Here is a 23,299-nt window from a genome sequence, read left to right as displayed (position 1 = left end):
GTTCAATTTTTCGGGTGTAATCAACCTGTGCGCGGTGTGCTGAAAAGTTAATAAAACGTATTGGTCCAGTGGTCAGCAAACGGATACTTTGCAGCAGAGAAAGAGATCCAAACATTGAAGCTGTTATTGCCAAAATTTAAAGAAAAAAAAAACTGGATATCCGGACTAGACAGTCATGTTTTGTAAATTACTTTTGTCTTTGGTGTTTGGTGCCATATTATTAAAAAGACATTTAGAAACTTAATTCTGATTTGGTGACAACTTCGCTGTAGTTATCTCACAAAAGATGCGAGCTGAATAATTATATTCTATGGGTCGTGATGAATCCACAGTTCCTTTTTGCCAAAGCGAATCCATCTTACCTTCCTCTACATTGTGTGTTTATTGATGATACATTTTTCTTTTTTTTTCTCTTCCTTTTCAATCAATTTGACTGTGTGAAAAAGCAGAGAGTGAAATAAAAGATGCCCTGAAGTGATTCATGCGGGCCGGACCAGCCCGTATGAGATTTGTTCCAGAGTGTTCCGGTGTTTAAAGCCAACTCTGAAGCATCATGCCATGCGATCATCCACGATTAGGGGCTATAAAATTACGCATATAAGTCACATTATAAGCTTCAGTAATACATCGCAAAAAACTTGATATCTTATAATGTTGTTAGAATTAGATCCTTAATATTAATAATAGATTGATTTTGTTCTTGTTTCAAAGTTTTTGAGATAAAACATCCATTTTCCAGCAAACAAAAATCGCATTACCAAAATATCGCTTGACAACCTCCGGCTCAAGGTAAACGTTTGATTGGATTCGAATCGTAAATGAAGGTGTGACACCAACGTTCTAGAAAGCATTGGAATATTGGTATAAATTCGGCCACTCGATATCGTCAATATTCTCTGCGACCATTTATACCGCTCGCCATGTGCTTATGTCAGTTGCATACATGGGTAGCCATCGGTTACCGTGCGGGGTGTCGGCAGGTTCTAATGCGTTAATTATGTTTCGGATTCCATGTCTCGATTACCCTACATACGGACCGGTTTCCATCTCGATGTTCGCTTCTCGCATCTTCGCACATCAGCGCAGAAGAAATTCCCAACGAGGTAGGTTTTTTAGCTAGGGAAATACGCCGTCGATCCCGAAGATGAGCTGCTGAACGTTTAGCGGGATTTCCGCGAGATTCTGTAAATCGTTGCAGGGGAAAAAGAAAACCAACGACCACCAAACCAAACCTTGACCTCACGCGGAGGAAATCGTTCACCTAGGAAACCAGTCTGCCAGAACGGCCCCAACCCGCCGGGTACATGGTGTGCATTCTAGCGCGTCATGTTGCATTGCCCGCCGTCTGTCTATGCCACCAGTATGACGACCGAAGGGCACATGCATCAGAGGTTAGTTTCTATCGGTGGCCAACGTGTTGACCCGGGGTAGGCCGCGAACGATTTTCCATCCGACTAACGCTAGTCGTCTAGACGAGCGAGATCCTGAAGCTAACTCGCCGGAGGCTTGGACAAAGTATCGCCGCCACGTTCTATTCATGGTAGACATCATGGGCATGGTGGGCAATTTCGGGTCGACCGGTGCATTTCATTTCGTTGATTGCTAATTTCTATCCACACTCACGCACTCACGATTTGGTCGCGATACGGTGATCACGAGCAGCGTTCCGTACGAGGATCAATCGTCTCGCAGGATCGCGTCCCCGAACTCCTTCAAATCCATTCAGTGACAGTGGATGGGAAATTGGGAGAGACGGCGCAAACTCTCAACCCAATCCTTTCCACTGTTGAGCAATCGGCCTCAACACGCCCTCACCGTGCCCAGCGTTTCGGTAAAGATTTTGCCAGATTTCTTTCACGTTTTGCACGATTTTATTGATGGTCACAATTTTGCACCGAAATTACCACCTGCCCTGTCTGTCGTTCGCGCTAAGGCGCTTGCAAATGAGATCACTGAGCAGTTAACGTACACTCCCTCCTGCCAACCAGAGAAGGGGAACCGGGTGTGTGCAGGGTACGCCACCGGAGCATTATAATAAACGAGACTGTATTATCTTGCAGCGTCCATAAAAGCGTCGCCCTCCTAAGCAGGTGGTGTGGACCTTCGATTCTCCAAGGAATCGATTACCTGCCCATACCTTCTCGCTACCCCAAGGTGAATGTCACGAAATTTTATGTTTCCAATTTTTAATACCTCCGCACACAGGCTGCGCTTAGGTTCCGCACGAACATAAGGGTCTCACTGCCGGGAGGTAGTGCCATAAATAAACGGAGCTGCTACCCATATTGCACCATCAATTATACTTCGACACGCATTGTACCTATTTCTCGCACTTAGTCGTTTTTGAATAGTCTCCAGGTGTAGTGTGAATTACGAGTGTGCGTGTGGAAAGTAGGTAGAACTGATGAGAACGACGATCTTTGGCACCACTATTTTGTGTACCATAATTAGCACACTCGTCCTCCGAAAGGTAAGCATCGCTGCGATCAGGCGCTTTGCGGTGCGTTGTGTTGCGCGACATGCGACTATTAGTCAACGCTCAGTTATTGTCGTTAGGGATAATTTGAATCCGTACCCTGCGCCGGTATCTTTTGCAGGGTTCGAATGCTTAGAGTGTGCTGCACGTTTGGTGCCGTGACCAGGATTTAATGGGTGCTATGAAGCGTAAACATGGTGCGCATTGTTTTTGGAAGCAATAATAGTAAATGATAGTGCTTTAAACCATTGCGAGCCAAGAGCTATAAAGAATAAGATTCTTCTAAGCAAAGGGTACTTCCAAAGACAAGCAATATAATATAATTATTCGCGTAACTTTAAGTAATTTTTGTTCAAAATTATTAAATATTTTCACTTGTCACAAAACTTGCCTCGTGTATTTTGTAAAGGACTTTCTCCTTCACAAAATACGATCACATGACATCAGTGTCACACAATTTTTGTGCCGTTTTCATATTTCGTTCTACGGTTTTTGCTCTTTCTTTCTTTCAACTGTACTTAAAGTGCTACAAAAAACAACCAATTTAAAAGTGACACCTTTCGTATCTTGCCCGACAGTCTTTTTTATGAATTTTTATTTTGAAAATTTCTTCTCAACGCCAATTCCAAGCAGCGTCCAGTGTGTGTTGGAAAGGTGGATCCAAATCCTACAAAGAGTAACCTCAAAAAATGTCTTACCATGCTGACATCGACATCGAAAGACACTCGTTCAATTCTTCATGGAGCACCGTCTCGCGGGCCTTCCTTCCCCCTGTTCCATTGGTGTGGAAGATGAAGTGATCGTGGTGTGGCGCTAAAACGCACCGAAATCGAATTAATCTCCACCTCGGAGTATTTCTTTCGTTCATCAACTTTTTTTCCTCTTTGTGGAATTGCTTCAATTGTTTTTCAAATCTACCGATTGCGATCGAACCCGCTAATATCGTGTGTAATCGATAATCTTCCGTAAGTGGTGCCACACACACACACACACGCACAAGTGTGCGAGTGTCCATTGCAAACCGTGTGAGAACCGAGCGTAACCGAGTACGCGGTGTCTTGTGCGTACATAAATGAAGCCTAATTGGAGAACACGGTCCGGAGAACCATGATTTCAACAATTATCGTCGTTTTTCCGTTTCTCTAACGCCTTTTTGGAGGTTTCTGAAGTTGCTTGCTACCACCACCGTACTACTCCGCCAACCCGCGAAAAACCCCGTTCGTTGATCGTTCGTAAATCGAACTGCGCGAAAGATGTTGACCACTTTCAGGATGGCAAAGAAATCGCCGACCCGCGCACAGCAGGTGTAGGGTCAGCGAAACGGTCTGCCAAAACTTCCGCCGTCCAATTACTGGTGCCCTCCCATGTACGGTGCGCAAAGTTCCGCATCTGCTTTTTGTTGTTCTAGGTCTAGGTACGGTAACGACTAGACTCAACGCAACCGACGAGCACGAAGGCCCGTCCTTTGTGCCCTCTGATCAGTGAACCGATTGGTTGGATTTCAATACTTCCTCGGTGGTTTTGGGCGCTTTGCCGAGAACATGGTAGATCGCTTCAGGGGCGCACCGCGTTATTGCTTGAGTTTGTATCGTACACGTGCTGCACCAGTTCGTAAAATAAACTGGGCGATTAATTGTACTGGAGAATCCAGACTTTCCAAGAACTTGACGGTTCAGTGGAGGTTTTTTTCTGCCTTGTAATTTATAGTCACGGGTTGATGTCCAGTGTATGAGCTTTTGGGCAAGATAAGGTACACTAAATGGTTGAATAGATTTCAATTAAGTCCTTGCATTTTTAATAAGCTTAATGGAAGATAGAGATATTTTATGTAGCCGAAATTTCGATAATGCGTTCGGCCTTGTACGTCTAATTCACTGTTTAATAGTGTTGGATTGTTAAACAGATTATAGATCTGCTTCATTGACCTTCCATACAGATATGGTAAGATATCTGTTTTCGTTGCTTCTCAGGAAGTCAAGATGATTGTATGAGCATTTGCTGCTGATGACTACTTTTACCAAGGATGAAGTTTTGGATAACTTTCCCATTTCTGGTTACCAATCAGACAACAAGAATCCTTAATTGAACATGTAACGGACTGGCCGTATTGCTGAAAATAAGGTTCCTTGAGTGATCAACGGCATATTTTTCGATAAAATTTTGAATAGCACAAAGAAGGCTAGCTTTAATTCTTCAGCCTGCAGCCTGCATCTACCTAAATGACCTCTAAGGTCACGATGGCCATCAATTGGCTTACTAGACTTGATGAAACCACGTAGTTGGATAGTCAGTCCTCACAACGGGAGGACGGTCCGGATGGGATTTGAACCCCGGCCCTGCCATTTGAAGACCGGCGCAGCTGTCGCCTATTCCACCAGGCCGCTCGTCCATATTAGTAGTCTTGCTAAAATTTGAGGGCATTAAATACCAACTCTACCCGATATTATCCAAAACTCTGATGACTCGACTCAGAGAGGGATTTCCCTTTTGATTAGTTCTTGGAAAATGTTAAGTATCATGTACCATGTATTTGAGCCTGCAGAGGGTTTTAAGGTTCCTGCAATACTTGTGCCTCTAGAGGACTTTGCGAACATCCATCAAAGTAAGCCATCAGCTGGATCATGTCCTTTACTAATGCAGTATTGTTGAGTAGTGAGCTCGAGAGACATGGGGAGAGCTCACCCCAAAAAAGTTAGAGATCTGACTCTCACTCTTCTGTTTGAAAAAGGTAACTCTTCCCTCTTGCCAAGTTGAGTAGGCTTACCTGTCTCCTATTCAGCTTGGCGCTAGAGAGGGCCATCCGTGACTCGGAGGCGGGGACTTCTCGCACCATCTTCTATAAGTCAACCTAGATCCTGACATACGCTGAAGATATAGACATCATTGGTCTGCGGCTCTCCCAGGTCGCAGAGGCCTACCAAAGGTAGGCCCCTACCAAAACTTCACCTATCTCGGGTCAAAAGTCAGCACCGACAACAGCATAAGACGGAGTTGCGCACTAGGATGCTGGCGGCCAGCCAGTCATTCTTCAGTCTGAGGAAACATCTCACCTCAAAAAACCTGTCGCGACGGTCGAAGCTGGGACTGTATTGTTCCTTTATAGCCCCAGTACTCACATACGCCTCTGAGACATGGATTCTGTCCAAAACAGACGAATCCATCTTAGCCTCGTTCGAGAGGAAGTATGTTTGGATGGACAATGGAGGAGCCACTGCAACGACGAGCTGTACGAACTGTATGACGACCTCACCGTCGTGCAGCGAATTAGGCTCGGTAGGCTCCGATATACGAATGGCACCGGACGACCCAGCTCAGAAAGTCCTTTTAGGCCATCCACACGGACAGAGGAGGCCTAATATGCCTAGATTGAGGTGGGAGGACGGCGTGGAATCATCCGCCATCAAGGGCGGGATAATGAATTGGCGGACGACGGCGCGGGACCGTGCTGCGACAGGCCAAGACCGCAAAGCGGTTGTAGCGTCTGATAAGTAGGTAAGTAACTCTTCGCAGTATTCGAGTCTTTCAAGGTGAAAGGCTAGGTAGCACTTCACCGTCGCGAGGTAGCTCTTCGTCATCTTGGAGCTCTTTTCCCTCGCGAAGTCCTGACGAGAATTGTACCCAGATCATGCCTCAATCACCGAACTGCTCAGTATCAGATCTATTGAAGACATTAATTACAATTGATAAATAGCTTTTATTGAAGAATAAACACTACAAGAAATCAAATCAAGTGTTTCAAAGTAAAGCGTCCCAAACCAGATGGGGAGAGTACAAAACCAAAATCTTTAATACGATCAACAATCACTTCTTCTTAATACTTCGCAAATGGAGCTAGGATTCTGCGCACTTTCACTTCGCAGCATCACCACACCTACCAGATGTTCTAGCTCCCCGTCCCATCCTCGTTAGCATAAGCTTAGAGCCTCACCAAGCAAACTCCCACCTCGAGTCCAGCCAACAACCCTTTCTGGGCGATCCCAATCTCCAAAAGACCTTCACCCAAGGGAAGCCAAACTTTGTAAATCATTAATCTCGCTGTGTGCATTGTCAATCGGGCCGCACACCAAACACACACAAAAATTACCCATTTCCGTGCGCTTCTACAAGTGCTCAGAATTGCTTCGACTCGTTTAACCCGAAACAAAAAGAAACCCTCGAAGCCGGATGGAATTTTCGAACCACCACCATCTCCCTTCACAGAGCACCTTAAACAAACAAACTAATTCTTTGCTTTGTGGAACTAGTTAAGTGATTTGAGATAGTTTTTTCTTTTGTTTCTTAAATTCAGTGATGCAATCGTGTTCGGGTGTTGTGTGCGTCTCGGCAACGCTTTGTCGGTGGTGGTGGTGAAAGGGTTTTTTGAGTAGCTTTGCCTGTTTGTTAGGTTTTTTTTTTTTTTTTTGGAAATGGATCAATAATGTTGTCCGTTTGCTAAGATTTTATAGCACAACGGTGGGCAGCAGCGGTACGGATCGAAAACCTCCACGAGCTGGAGGTTCCATAAATCGCGTAACTAAATTTCCGCTTTACGGCCGATCGTCCAGTTTCCGAAGCGGAATCGATTCATCTTCACCCCATAACTGGATTGTGTCTCGCGGGGCGACAGTTAAAATTTGCTGCATCATTTCGAGGATTACTGGCCCTGCAACAAATGTGTGTGACCAGTTCTGGAACATCCGATTTCAGGCACGAAAACTGTATGGTTGGGTTTGTTTGACTCAATGCAGAAGAGAGAAAAAATACACAACTCGTTTCCTTTTCTTTCTTGCTCGCGAGTAGAAAAGCGAACGTTCAATTCTTGTATCCAAGTGTGTTTTTTGTTTATTGAAAAATCCGCTTGGCCGATTGACAGAAAATTAGGCGAGGAGTGAACAAGAGGCCGACAGCAAAGAAAACCAAGAAACAAAAGCAGTCAATACCGTCACCGATTAGCGGGTGGAATCGAGCTGATGGACAGTGGGGCAAGGCCCTCAAGAACCTGCCGTGCCTAGTCGCGTCCCAGGGTCGTTCGACTGCTTTCCTGCCGCTCCGGTTTCCATTCAGTCCATCAATCATCGATTGTGAATGGTTTCCACAAAAAAAAAACGCCACCCGAAAAAACGTAAATTAGTTCTCACTCCCACAATGAGCATCGGTGGGCCGAACGTTGAAGAAGAAAGGATGTAGCAGAACGGTCCGGCTCCGTTTTTTTTTTTATTCTACTCTTAACTGAAGTCTGAATTTTTTGGTTGCGAGAATGCGTCCACAAAGCAGGTGATTTATGGTGTGTGCGCAAACACACACAAACACACGAGTCGAAAAAAAAATGGATCCGGGGCCGTGCCACACCTCCCAGTCAGGTAGCACATGACGGACGAGCGAACGTACAAAATCACTCCCAGCGTGCAGATTGATGGCATTGGCGTGCTTGGAAATTACGATCCAACTCCCTCGCGTGCTGTTTGCTGCCAAACATAGCAATCTAGCTTATTTCTTAAGACTGCCAACAGGCCCAGCAACAGAAACCGAAAAACAAGACGAATGGCCGGAAGCAAAATTGGTGACAAATTTGCATCGAAACGCATTTTGAATTGCATAAGCTGCAGCTAACGTTTCCATGCGGGCTGTTTATTTGCTTCCTCTAATCCATTGCTCGTTACAGATCGGCACGGTACCCACACGGCTGGTTGCAAGCATGTTGAGGCGCAACATTTGCAGCTAAGATGCATTTGGATGCCGTCGGGTGGTAGTACCGGGCAGCCAGCATGTTTGCACCCGCAATGCGGGATTGGTGCCGTTGCTGCTGCTGCTGTCAACCCGTCCGGAGAATAACAAAACACATTGCAACTTTCACTTTGCGGGTGTACTGCAAATCAAGCGACCGAGAGTGATGAAAACTGTGCGTGTGCGGTACATGTGTCGGCAAGGAAGTTCATTAATGCCACAGCAGGTGATGAGTGCATTTGCGCTCGACAGCAGCGCAACGTCTCCAAAAAAAAAACGCGCAATGTTTATTGTTTATTATTGACGCTCGTCATGATTTCAAAACAATTAGGTTAACTATCGGTGCACATTGCTGTGCTAATTCAGTAGAAAAAGTGTTTTTTTTTTCAATTCAATAAAACCAATCACATCAGACAGAAAAGCCCTATGAAAAACAAAAGAAATGCGATTTTTCTAAATTTTGGCAACAAGCAACGAACCCTGATATATTTTTCATGTTGAATCGCAATGGCGCTCTTCGCCTTAAGGGTTTGTTTTCAGCTGTCAGCGTGTACGGAATGCTAGACAACCTGTATGGAATCCCTCTCCCTCTTTCGGTTTTTCTCTTGGGGCCTCCACCTTCAGTTTACCATGATTTGCCAGACACTCTACACTTGACAGACCGGCCCTCCCGGTAAGTTGATGTATGGTGTTTTCAAAAGTTTTTTTTTGTTTGTTTGTGTGTGCAGCAACTGCATTCATAAGTGATCATTTATTTGCACCAGCTTTGACAGAAGCGATTTCAAGCTTATCCTGCCATCAGTTGAAGTGTCTTTTGGATGGTGCTTTGCACGAGAATACGTAATACTATGTAAGGAAACAAATCAATCGCGCCAGGGGCGTATTGATTCCTGCGCGTTTGCAATTCATTCTAGACGAGCTCCCTGTTTCGGTCAGCACGGTACAAATCCCAACCGAACCGTGCGTGGTTGAACCCGCTTGCCTTGGTTTTGAGTGCGAGTGCATTGCTTTATTTTATGCTCCATCATACAGCGCGAGGTGCAATGGTCATCGAACGGATTGGGCAAGCTGTAGCTTGACGGTTTGAGCTGGTTTCACTAGCCAAGCGCAAATCCCAACCATGACCAGGTTCAAGCCAATACCATTAATAACTGTTTAACGTTTGTAGTCCTATTTTTCTGCCGATCGTAGCGGCAGGAGAAAGCGGGCAGGTAATAATTTGAGCACGATCAGTTTTCGACGCTGTCGTTTGGGTGGGTTTTTTGTTTTTTCGGGTCAGGGACCAGGTTAATAGGAATCGATGGACGTACACTAGTGCACGGCAAATTGACAAGATTGCCGCAAGTCTCCGGGTTATTTTCGCTCGGGAAGAGATTCCATTAACGCGGGAAGATAATGATACCTTTTCTAGTGGTCCCGGGTGATCCCAAAGAAGCATATGGAGCGTACGGTGCCACTTTGTATAATTTCCCAGCCAGCAACAGCAATGCAAACATGAAGGACTCACACGACATGCACGCATGCGGGCTCAAGACCGAGAGTGAGAGAGATCCCAAACGTACGCTAAAGATAATAATCAGAAAACCCTCGGTAACGGAGCAACGGCATTTGCTGTGGGTGGGCCTCAGCCATTCTTCATGCTAAGAAAGCTATCTTGGATCAAACAACCGCGATTGTGTGTTATGATTCAATTGAAAAATCAATCAAAACACGTAAATGTACAATTTATTACAAAAGACTTCAATGCGCCACTATGGGGCGACAAGTGACGAACCCTTTATGGTCCTGTAATGAGATGGATTTCTTTTAGTTTTTCGTTTGTTTTTTTTCTTTTAATTCAAATAAAAACAAAACTAATTTTGAGGTCACACAACAGAAACACTCAAAAATGGTCCTATGGTGCAGGCTTTGATGAATTTGAATAACAATTCCGTTGGTGACTGTGGTACCGGATAAAGCTCGTGCTCTAATTTCACCATGCACGTTCGTGCCTACCGCAGTATTAGAGCTGGCAATAAATAATCCAACTGTGTGGCCCACACTCACACGCACACACAACCACACTGTTTACCGCCCATTAGCTACATACACACACACATCCTCACCGTTGAAAATGAATCGGCGATAGTTAAAGGTTTAAAAAAAGCTGTACAACACGACGAAATAAATTCAAAATCAATGCATGCATGCGACCGAATTTGTTGCCAGTAAAATGCTTCACTTACATGTTCCGGGTTTCCCAGTTGATTGGTCTGGGCTGTTGCCTAGCAGAGCTCCCACCCTTTTAACTAGCACGATGCATGATTTTGAATCGGTTTCGGAGATGATAATTTTGTACTTCCTTTCTCGATGATTGCACGTGCAATGAGGAAACGATACGCTATTTTCGATACATAAAAAAAAAGAAACATACGTCGTGTACAGCCGGTTCCGTCTGCTGTCACCCTGTACGCAGTGACATCGTGTAACGACACGCGCGCGTCTTATCGCGACTTTTTTCCCCGCTGGTATTACGACCAGTGACGATGCAAGATCCTTCCCGTTTTCCGGTTTCGGCGGTAGGTCAGGAGCCGTGCAACCGTACACAGCTTGCACCCGTAAGGCATGTGGTCAGCTCTTTTTCCTTCGCTGTCTCCCTCTCTCTCTCTCTCTCATTTACTGTTCCGTTTGCCTAAACGCCGCGCAGTCTGCGTTCGGAAAAGTCATGACTTACACGTAGCTGAAAGGTGTGCGGGCATTTTCCCAGCTAGTGGAGTTTGTGACGCGAGCCTAGTTTTACGGATAGGTTAGCGTTGTTGTTGACGGCGTGTTCACCTATGCGCATCGATTGAGCCATTGCGCAAGCCATCTAAATGTCGTAACCGGGGCAAATAAAGATACGCACAACGGTGGCTGTCTCCTAATTTCAAACTCCTAAGCGATAAACTACGGTACCGAACGTTCGGGGAATACGTGAGCATGTGTGTCACTCAGGAAGCACAACAATGTTGTGATGACTGTTTTTTTCTTCTCGTAGGAGTTATATTTCTGCCTTCTTTTAGCCATCGGTAGGCTACCTGTGTATGCTTTTTTAGTAGCTAAAATATTTATCTAATGAGTGGGAAAAAAAAACCGTCCAAGAAATGAAAGGAAAATAAAAAAATAAGATTTTTCTCATTTTGTCCATAAGCGACGAACCCCTATTTCCTTAAGTCACTAGAGCATCGTTACGATATCGATCGCTTGAAAGGGATGTTATGGGATGTCGATTTTTTTTCGGAGAGAAGAGGAAACTTACTATCACACACTTCAATGTCACCCTTTTGATTCGTGACAAACATTAAAAAAAAAATATTCGTTTAATGAAACTCCTAACAACAACGTGATTCGCTACGGGATGGATCGGCAAATAACCAAATTGCTTCATCATTAAAACCGATCGAACAAGGGCAACCCATTCACTGTGCAGTGGTCAGACTTGCACATTGCACTTACACAGCGTTACCCACCCACCATCCGCTTCCCCTCCGAGCGGTCCTACCAAAAGGCAATTGCTGTTGCTTCCTTTTTCTTTTGGCCAACGCCAATGAGTACGCCTAATTTGCGCCCGTCTACCCAAGTCGACCATGCCCAATCGGCAAACACCAGACGGCCCATTCACGGCACACGTCCTAGACACCGGGAGTTTGATACTTCTCCCCCCCCCCACTCCCTCCCCTTCCTTCCACTCTCATCCGACACCACCTCAACCACAGAGCTGCTCCGGTACGGAAAGATGTCTCATGCCGATTGCAAGCGGGACTGATTTATGAAAAATATGCGTTTGCTACTACTGCTGCTGTGCAGGGCCGTGAAAAAAAAACGCCCGCAGACACATTAATGAGGCAGTCCGGTTGACAGCGATCGCTCCGTATGGAAGCGAGTTTTTGATCGATTATGAGTGTTTTTTCTTCTTCTTTCTTCTCTCCGTACCTGACCTAGCGACCGCACTGTACCGTACCGTTTTTGTCCGTGGGCCAATTACGCGGGTGGTCAAGATTGAGAGGTGATGATGATTATGTTGTTGAATGTTTCGACCGTGCGGGAAGTGCGCTGAAGTGAGCTGCATATCTTACCTCTGGCCCACCGATCGCAACCCACCCACAGACATTCTCGACGCGATATGTGACGATTGGGCAACACGACGCGCGACGGATTTCGTATCGTTGCAGAAATTGCCGATTAATGAAGTTAATGATAGGGGTAGCCGCGTGGTGGTGCAAAAAGGAAACCCTTTTCTCACTTATCATTCCTGCATTACGACTGCTCTCCTTTCATTCAACTGTCTTCTTAGTGCACAGTGGGTAATGTGGTGGAAATAGTGAATTTTAAAATGACAAATATACCATTGCAATCTATCCGTGTAAAGTTTTGTTTCTAGTTAACCGAAAATTAGCACCGGAATAATAGAATGAGAAATTTAATAAAATGTCACTCATATAAAACAAGAACGAGTTAACATTTTGATTACTATTTTCCTACTTATTTGCTTAACGACCTACTAACCCCCTTGACAAAGCATTTGTGGGTGAATTTTGTTTAAAAAGTACTCGAAAGCATCTTCTTTGTAATGGTGTGCGTTAGTTATTGTGTAGCGCCACAGCTGTAACAAACGAGTGTGTTGGTTTGACGTTCTTCGCCTTACCATCAAAATAGGTTTGATTATTATTTTCACCATATTTTGCCGTCCGTTCTCAAGTGCGTGGTTCGGTGCGTGAGAGTGCAATTTCAAACGAAAAAATCTGGCAAAAATCTACCGCCAGTTCAAGAATTACAAGACGTCCTGCCTTAGGAATGTAACCGCAACCATTTTTCGAACGAAAAACTTCCTGGGTGCAGCGTCAAAGATGATCGAAAAGATGAACGATGGTGGGAGTATACTTTTGTTCATGAAGAACGGAAAGTCTCTGCAAGGGACTGCAAGAAAGGTTTGTAGTAGCAGATTGCTTTTTTAAGTATTTTTACAAATAATTGCCATAATTAGTGTGTAATTATTTGCTCTTTGTCGTGTAAATGTTGGAATAAATGTGTGTAACGAAACGAAATGTTTGGTTTTTACTGTGTAACATCTCATTTGGCAACCGGTTGTTAAGCGATGGATTTCTGCTCGAGGTCCAACAAATGAAGTACTAGACATGCTGACACCACGTAGTTGGATAGTCAGTCCTCACTACGGGAGGACGATCCGGATGGGATTTAAACCCCGATCCTGACGAGTGAAGACTGGCGCAGTTGTCGTCTCACAACCGCCTCATTGGCGATTAAAATCTTAATTTAATTTAAATTTTAATCACACTCTTAATAAATCGTTAACGCCCGGGGATATTGTGCGTAATCGCTATTGAATTTTTTTTTCTACACTAGAGCATCTGGCGTTGGCCAACCCAAGCTAGTAGCGTAGTTTAATTGATGAAATAAATGAACAAACCCTAAACAAAACTACTTTAAGCACTTGTGAAACCTACGGAGACTAGTTTTTCTCAACAAAAACCTTCTGACCGATTGTGGCCTCGGACTTGAAGCCGGCGACTTGTCGGAAAACAGTTCGCACACATAAAACTTTCATTAAAAAAAGTTTTATTTACTGTTCCATTGCTGAAAATTACCACATATTTTCCAATAGGCTCGACGACCCGAAACATGTTTTGACAGATAAATTATAACATCATCCTCGCCACCGCTAGGTGGCGTGTGCGTGCAATTACGAATCACTAGCATTTACGAACAAAGTCATCCGGCCTTTAGATAAGCTTAAAATTAATTTTATTTCGTAATTATTCGATCGGCAAATAAATTTCTTTTATTAACAAATAGAACATTTTATTTTGTTATCAGCCCACAATATAAGCAAAACATACCTGAAAAGCAAACATCCAACACATTTGACCGTCAAACTACCGACTGTGCTGGATGGAGATCGGCTAATGAGTATGCCCGGTGTGGTCCACCAGCCACCCGATTCTCATCCCAGCTTTGAGGTCAGCCGGGCAGCCGAGGTGTGGATGACGTGGCCTGATGACCCTCGCCACACAGCACATCGACCAGCAGAAAGAAGTGGAGCATTAACACGACCTAAGACACACGCAGTCGGTGAACTAACTGCTTCATTCACTTTCACTTGGCCGGTGTTGCGTGTTGATACACGTCATCCGTCCAGAAGGGTAGACGGCCGTGCTACACGTGTTTCAGTTGGTAATTGGTATACAAGAAAAAAAAATTAGCCCTCTATCTCCCCTTTCTCACCCTTGATCTTCCCTCCCAAAAAAAAAGGCGGAGGGGGGGGGGGGGCATCAGATTGCGCTAACCGTGGTGCGAGATTATCACGACGCGAAGATCTTTATGAAGCGATTTGCGCCTAGAAGAAGGGACAGCCAGTGGCAAACGTGCATAGCTGTAGTTTCTTCCTCTCCTTTTCTGCGTATGTTGGGTTTATCTTGTTCAAGGATTTCTGATCCACGACCTTGTTGCCAATCATGCTCACCTGCCGTTTTGCTGTTCCGACCGGTGCGTCGCGGAGGCTGCGTGTATTAGATAAACCTCCCATTACATTACGCTCACAGCAATGGTGAGCGAGGGCTAAACGGAACCAAACAAAAATACCACCGACAAGAGCCAGATAGTCCATCGCACATTCCTGCATGTCTGAACGACGGAAGCTGGCAATTGGCAAGTATTTAATTCGCTCCATCCATCGGTTCGGTCGCTCGGTCGAACAATTTGGTACGTCTTTGCAACAAATTAATTGGACCTTACAGCAGGCAGCGTAAGCTTATTAGATTTAAACAAAAAACTGCCCCCAAAATCATCACCCCCGGGAAGTAAAGTGAATGTTGTCCTGGTACGTCCATTAGTCTATCTGGCTCTAATCTCGTTCCTCAGAACACGAAAACAGCAGAGGGGAAAAAACACCGGTGAACGCCAAAAAATCATTGCCATCGACAAACAAATTCATGACCTGACACAAGCATTTTTGCCTTAGAAACAACACCTCGCTCGTTTCGGTTTCAATGTCGTAGAGCAAAACGGTGACTAACAAAAAAAAAAGAATAAAAAACCAAACAAACAAGCCATCAAATACAAGGAGAAAAATAAATCGTTTAAAAAAGGGGTAGGTTCGGGTTTAGGTTTTATTTTTAGTGTTTCTTCTTTGCGGTGCTTGATTCAAACGGCACGCAATGGTTACGCAGCACGGAACCGTCACCAAGGTGTTACAATTCATGCTGCAACACCATCACGTTTAATGAGACTGCTCGCACTGCTTAAATGGCCGGTACTTAATTATGTGCATGAGCGATTGAATTGGCAAATTGGTGCGGTATGCGGCTTACTTGTCAATAACCAAGGCGTTACTGGGCTTAAGATTATCGTGGTCTGCAGAAAAAAAAGTCATGGAGATTATTCTAGAACTTGCCTAAAGTTATGCAATGTATATAATTTAATTCGTTTTTTGATTTTTGCAGGGTTTTCAGAGCTATTTTTCAAATTATTCATAAAGTTTTTAGAGCGGCATGAGAAATTGCATCTATGCCTTGTGATTCTGGAGAATATGATAAAAGCTATTCACCCTGATACAACAAAAATCATCTCTTGTCGAAAATTTTTTGAAAAATCAAAATAGGGGAAATCTTACCAGATCTTGCATAGTGGAGTAGAATCTGGCACAAAGATGAGACATTTATTCAAGACCCACTTGTAAACGAATGACAATGACCAACACCAGATGTCTGTTGAATATAGAAGGATAACTCTTCGAGAAACATTTGCTATTACACAGAGTAGAGAGAATCTCCCGACACTCAGTGACGAGGACTTCGGGAACAAGTGAACTCTGTAGGTTCTTCCAGAGTTCGGCGATACGTCAGGTTTGAGGATTAAGATTATCAAATGATCCAGCAAGTCCACGTCTTCCATATTCAGGGCATTGCGTCCTAACCATCGCCTATGTTGGATTCTTCTCCCAAAATACCTCTGGGGACGGAGCTGACGACAATATTAGATTTTGAAAAGATTCTGTACTCTATGGACAATTTCCACATTCTTTTTCGTCACATAACAGAGAAAGCTGCTGAGCCAGGGAGTTAGTCTCACCACAGAGCTGGGCATATCGTTAAAATAAAATCGGACGACTCAGCCCGTAAATTGTTTGTCTAGCTCGTACACTAGAACAGATGATAAGAGATGATGTTGAGATGATAGCTATAATGGACCCGGAAAAAACGGTGCACTATTGGCTTAGCAGACGACGACGCTTGACCATTACAGGTATCAATAACTCCTAATGCAAGCCAGTACTAAGCCACTGAGACCAATTTAGAAAACAATAAAAATAAGTAACACAAACTCCCATAGACAGTACATTACAGTTCTTTAGCCAAATAGGTTCAAATTTTATTCCATCAACTGATTCCTACACTTACGAGATCGATCGTTACACACACGGTACACCCACGCACGTTGAATTCTGTAGATTTTAGAACTCACATTCTGCTGCGTTTGTGCTTCTGGTTGTATCTGGTTTGGTTTTGTAATCATTTAGTTTAGATTGATGCCATTAGTATTCTTTGCATTATTGTAATTTGCCTGCCGATCCAGCGAACCAGCGATGCTTACTTGCCCTGGCCACTGTCGGGGCAAACAAAATTCAACCAAAGATATGCCTGCCATCGGTCTTCATAATGTTTACCCTTTCCTGCACAAACTTTCACTCTCTTGCACACACTTCACACTCCATCTTTGCTATCGTCTAGTGATGGCTAGAAGCCATTTTGTTGCTACTCTTGGCTACTGTAGGGCAGGTTGCAATTTTTTTACTTCCTTCAAATGCAATCTACTACCGACAAGGAAAGCAGTTTCGGCCCCTAAAAACACGCCTATGTTGATTGCAAACTGTCCCATTGCTTGTTCTCCATTCAAATGCGCTGCTTCAAGTTGTTTCAAATGTCAGCAAGAATCACTGCTTTTTCACAGACAAAGAAATACACAAATAGCTTACGATGTGCGGACTAACCAGAAGAAAAAAAAAAGTTTTTTATCAATTTGTTTTATCTTATTGATTAAAAGATCAAAGTGACAATGGGCGATATAAATAATAAATACATAAAAGAGCAAAGCGAATCAGTACAAAATTGTTCGAAGAAAAAAAATGGCACAAAAATGCTTCAAGGTTACGATAGTAAAGTAAAACACAAAAATTACAGGGTTACTCACACTAAATAATAAATTATTTATGTAATGCACTACAAATCAATGAAAAAGTAAACTTATATTCAAAGTGACACATTTTCAGCTATAAGTAGAGCTAATTCGCTTGTCAAACAGTTTCTACAGCATCCCTTTGTCAAGCCGACGCCAAAAATTTTACGCTCTTTCTGTACTTTTTTGTTTGTTTTTGATTACGATTACGATTTCGCTTCACCATTTGTTTTCGTAAGGAAGGTACAATGTATACATAATCACAACTAGATCTGATCCCTTTCCCAGCAGATTGAACTGAAACGCTCCGTAGTAGCAGTCGTTTAACACCTACCGTTGTTCTCTCTTTCTCCCTCTCATGCTCATCTTCTCGCTCTTTCAAGTACTACGTGTGCGTGTATTTCTGGTTTTATTTCCTCTTTTTGCTCCATTGTCGGTTTTGCAAAAAATCGGGAAAGGGAATTCGATCAATAATTGAGGGCCATGTTTAACAAAATTTGATTTGCTTCATATAAAAATATACAAACATTTTCTTATAATCTGTTGTTAAGAGTAGCATTCGTATTTTTTTTTTGTTTCTCCTTTTCTTTTTAGCTGATTTTCGTATCTTTTTCATCTTCCACAATTGTTTTGTTCCATTTTCGCTACTTCGGTTTGTGTTTTATGTTTGTGAAGGTGTGTTTGTGTGTGTGTGTTCTTTTTTGTTACTTCATTAGTTTTCTCACACTTATCTGTCTGTATTTTTATGATTTGATTCTGTTTTGTTAGCATGAGAATGTAATGTGGGTTGTGAAATGGATTTATTTTTTATTTTTGTTCTATTTTTTCTATGCTTGCTTATCCTTGTTCTGGTGTAGTGCAATGGAAAGTGATCGTGTATTTGCTGTTCTCATGCTTTGATACAACACAAAACCAAGCGGAACTTATTGCTACGAAGAAAATATAAACTTCTTTATACATGCATGTTTCGTTCCATCGTTCGAAATAACAAATCACATCGGATTGTGACTGTGTGTGTATGCGCTACTGGCTTGAACGTATCGAGGGATCATCAATTTGCCTTTTATTTCTTCTCCGTTCTTCTTCTTTTTTTGTTTTTGTTCCAGCGTTTATGTTTTGTTTTTATAATGCCGTAGGGCTCAATTTTCTATGAAAATTGCTTTGCTTCATATTTTACTTTGCTATACTTTATTTACGACTTCTAAAATTCTCTCGCTTTCTGTCTCTCTCCCTCTGCGTGTCTCTCTCTCTCTCTCTTTCTTTCTCTCTCACCAACTCTTTCTGTCTCGCACTTCATACTCGATCGATCTAACATTTTTTTGAAAGTTTTAATGCGCTACCGGTACGGTTTGTTGCGGTCAAGATTGGATGCTACTGCTGTCGTAGATTGAATTGCGTAAGAGTAATGATTACAATGGAAATGGTTCTGCAATGTTTGTTTTTTTTTTACGTTTTACCTATGCAATATCGTTATTTATTTTATATGAATTTACTTTCCTTTTTTTTCACTCACGCTCTCTTCCATTTCGTAGAGAAGACAAGGTTTGAATTCACTATTCTCGCGTTTGGGACCAGCTTTGGGTATGTACGCTACGATGCTATCGAAGCGTTCGACAGAGCAACCAGTTACTATTACGATCCGTGTTTGTAAATGCGTGAAAACCCTGTGAAATGTTTCGTGAAATATTTCGTTCACTACTTTCCCTTCCTCGTTTGCTGCCCTCTACGTGTACTTTTTACCAAAATTTTCTGTTTTGTTTTTCGTGTGTCACTCATCTTACTCACCTTTTTCGAGTGGTTATTTCCTCGGCGCAAGAGTAATTCGCAAAAGGTGATATGTGACTGAGTGGCCGTGAGTGTAAGTGTATTTTTACCGGGTGTTTTGCTGTCCGATTTTGCCAGAATTTATTGTTCAGAGTAATATTTCATCCTAATTTTGTTTCGTTTTTGTTTCAAATACTTACTATATTTTTAATGATTAAGTAATACATTGGCCTGCTTCACTAACATGTGTTACGTGGATTTGTATGTGTTTGTGTGCGTGCGTGTGATAAGCAATGATCTTTATTGGATGAAGACGGAGAATGGGAAAAAAATGGACTGCAACGATTATGGAAACAGTCGCTCTCTGGCCGGCAGTGTTATGTTTGTTTAGCTGTGGGTCCATCTGATTAGAGCACGCTCCAGAAGTGTTAATATGTTAGTCTTTGAAATGTACTGTACGACTGTTTGTAGAAACGCTTACGTGGTCAGTTCGTAGTGGTCAGTTCGGGAGATACAACTGGATCTAGTAGCTCTTGGCTGCTGCGCTACTCAGCCATACTGTTTTCTCTCAGCTTAAAGGGTGGGTAATATGTGGGTCCTTTTGCTCCCTCAAAGTGAGAACAAAAACAAAAAAATAAATAAAATCGTAACGCCAGCAAGTAAAAAAAAACTTATCATCGGATCCGTAAGCGACGAACCCTCCCTTTGAAGTACAGCTAATGACACGCAATTAGTATGCTATCCATAATATCATTGAGCATTGAGCATTATGTGCAGACTGTTTGTACCGCTCTACCACATCTTCACCTACTGCTAAGTTTCATTAACTAACGCGCTTAGTGCAGCAAGGATTTCCAATGTTGGCCACTTCATTAGCGCACAAGAAAATCAAAAACAAAACGAAAAGACAACCATTTTGAGATGGATGGAGTATCATCTACTTAAAATTGCTTCCCTTAATCTTACAAGAAAATCAAACTCGAATTGCAAAATGGTATACCAAAGCTACAACTATTCTGCATTTGCACAACCTAGCTTAGTAAATACAAAATTGGTACCTTGGATTGAATGAATGGCACCTTCTGTCGATTACACGTCAACTACCAATCACACACTCACACTCAAAAAAGTGTACAAAACAAAAAAAAAAGGACAAAACAACAAACACACTTAACTTAGCTTACATACAAAACCGGTACATATCGATCGATCAAAACTCCATGGTGTGGTCCATCACTTTGGTTTTCGTTACTTGTTTTGCCTCCTACCACCCCCTGTGCTGTTTCCTTTTTTTGCTTTTTGTGTTGGTATTGCCTGATTTAGTTTCCTTCTAAACGATTCGATGTTTTTCATTGTTTCTCTTCTTTTGTTCGTTTTGTTTTGTCATTTCCGTTTTATCTTCTCTCGTTTGTTTGTTACTGATTTGCTATGTTTTCCATGTTTGTTTTTTAACTTTTTTGAGTTTTGCGTAACGCTTATCGGTTTTGTTTTGCTGCCTGACAATTGTTTTCCTTTGTTTTTGTTTTTTAATCCTGTCAACAGCATTGAGTTTTGTTTTATTTACCTCAACCTTACCGTCATTTAATAGTGTTTGTTTTTGTTTTGTCTCTTGTATAAATTTACTTCGGAAAAGAGATTGAAGAGCAAAGAAACCCCCCTTAAAAGAAGCAAAATTTTACATTCTGCTTTGACAATTGGATTTTCTTTTGCCTTTTTGGTACACAAACAGAATGTCTTGCTGTTCCACTTGTTTTTTCTCCCCCTAATTCATACGTTTATGTTTTTTTTGTGTGTGTTTGTGTGAGTATTTTGCTCGAAAAATCGCTTGCTTCCTCTTTGCAAAGAGCACAGTTACCAAAAAATTGCACAATTCTTAAAATTCAAATTCATCTTCAAATACGTTTTGTAAAAAACATGGTGGGCATTCATGTATTGTTGGTTTTTACGCTCTCTGCTTTTCCTTTACTTTCCGAAAAAAAAACACCAGTCCACTGTAAGTATCCACACGGTATTAGTTGGGGAAACAAACAACAACAACAGCAAAAACAAAACCACGGTAACATCCAAGGGATTTATTTTGCCGTTCACACCGTACCAGCTTTTGGCTTGCTGCGTGTTCTTGTTTTGCAAAACAACTCCGGGCCGAAGGATTCGCTTTCTGGCTTTGTCTGCATCTTTAAGGAACATTCTGAACACTAACACACAATTCTTTACTCAGCCACTTAAACGTTTGACGTTTTCATACCGTCACCGTTTGAGACGTTTGCCTGTGTAGAAGATATTATTCTGCACATGGAACAGCTCTGTTGTGTGTGTGTGTGTGTGTGTTTGTGTGTGACGGTTTGATACGCTGACATTCAGCAACAATTGAAAAAAAAAACCAAAGGGGGTAAACAAACCTCCCCAAACACAACGTTATTGTAAGAGAAAATTGTTGTAAAAAATATTTTGCATTTAACTTTTTTATTATGAAACCAATTTGAAACGTTTTCTCCTAACCTAGTTAAGCTGCTCAGTGAAAGCCTAGATATTTGTCAAAATTTCATAAAGAAACCCGCATTAGAGCATTTCTGTTTGAAAAAATCAACAACTCAAAACTCTTTTAAACAAACAAGCCTATCCAGCATTAAAGCTTGTTAGTAAATATTACTCTTTTCTCGATTCAAAAAACTAAGACCAGCACTATAATGACCAAAGTTTTTGTTTATATTGACAAAGAACATTTAAAAAAAACACATACACACAGCACAGCACAACTTGTTGCTGCTGCTCCAAAAAATCGTTTGCCTCAATTTTAGATAGCATTTGCTTTGCCATGATTTGTTCGTAACAAGTTACACTCCGTTTTCTCCTTCGATTTGTTGCTCGGTTTACATCTTGCTTTTTGTTTGTTTGTTTGTTTTGTTCTGTTTTTCTTACCTTCAGTTATTTAGTTTATTTATTTTCCACTTCAAGTTTTGCAAATGAAAACCCTCTTCTTTTTCGTTTTGCTCTTCTTCCGTCTCCCGTTCTACCCGAGGTTCGAGCTACATGCATTGTTGAAACATTTTGGTTGTTTTAAATAAAATTTGCAAGTTTTATAACTACCAGTATATGTATATATATATATTTATGTGTATATATGCTCGTCTCTTTTGAGTGTGTGCGTGTGTGTGTGTGGTTTTGTTTGATAAGCTTATCATTACTTTGTTTATATTACTGTTTAAGATACATTTCATTACACCGTACCGTGTTATGCATATTCACACATACACAAACACACCTGGGCTACACACACACATACACGCACACTCACACCATATATCTGGCTGCCAGTAACCACTACCACCCCCCGGCAAGCCTTCTCAACGGTTATTGATCAATAATAATAATTGGCATGCGACAAACTGCTTTGCTTAGAATTTTATAGTCAAGACAGGGTTTGCAAAGAACGTAATTAAATAATTTAAAAAATTTTAAAAATATTTTAATATAAAAAGGGTACCGTTTGGAAGCATGAATCATCCCTTCGTACACAGCATAGCATAGTTTAGATGGGATTTGGTTTTGGTCGTATTGTGAGCTCCGAATGTTGTTTTGCTACTTGATTTTTATTTTCTGCTCTAATTAGTCTTCGGTAGCTTCTCAACTTCATCCGCGTTAACGCGCCCCACACGCGCACAAACAAGAAACACACTTTTAAAGCGCTTCCCGGTACACGGAACAGACAAACTTTTTTCCTTCTGGACTTGTTGGAATTATTTTTTTAAAACATATATCAAAAATCAACATAAATAAAACATCTCCTAAACTAACCATCACTGGATTAATGTTTTTTTTTTCTCTCTATCTGTGTGTATGTCAAAATTTATTATGAACTTCTTCGCCAACAGTTGGGCTACTTGCTACAGAAAAGAGAGGAAAAATAAATTAATCGATAAATTTTCCTGCCTCTTCTTGCCGGACAGCAAAACACAAATTTCCGCCACCAAATTACCGATTATGGCAATTTTCTTTTAAACCCTCATGCTCTCTTTATCTCAATATGTTTCTTGCTTCATTTCTGTTTGGCTCTTTGGATTTGTTTTTCACTACCGAAGAAAACAAAAAACAACGGCAGTTTACAGTGCCGAACAGTGGATGGAAAAAAGTGTGTAAATTAGCACA

At 42.1% G+C, this 23,299-nt stretch overlaps 1 protein-coding gene across 1 annotated transcript in view; it reads left to right on the top strand.

Annotated features, from left to right (window-relative positions):
- Positions 1-23,299, top strand: part of LOC126560212 (protein gurken-like) — a 473,091-nt gene that overhangs the window by 64,874 nt on the left and 384,918 nt on the right. The window lies entirely within an intron of this gene.

The sequence above is a fragment of the Anopheles maculipalpis genome, chromosome X (assembly GCF_943734695.1).
Source record: "Anopheles maculipalpis chromosome X, idAnoMacuDA_375_x, whole genome shotgun sequence".
Taxonomy (NCBI): domain Eukaryota; kingdom Metazoa; phylum Arthropoda; class Insecta; order Diptera; family Culicidae; genus Anopheles; species Anopheles maculipalpis.
The sequence above is the reverse complement of the archived record's forward strand: the minus strand, read 5'-3'. Positions and strand labels throughout refer to the sequence as shown.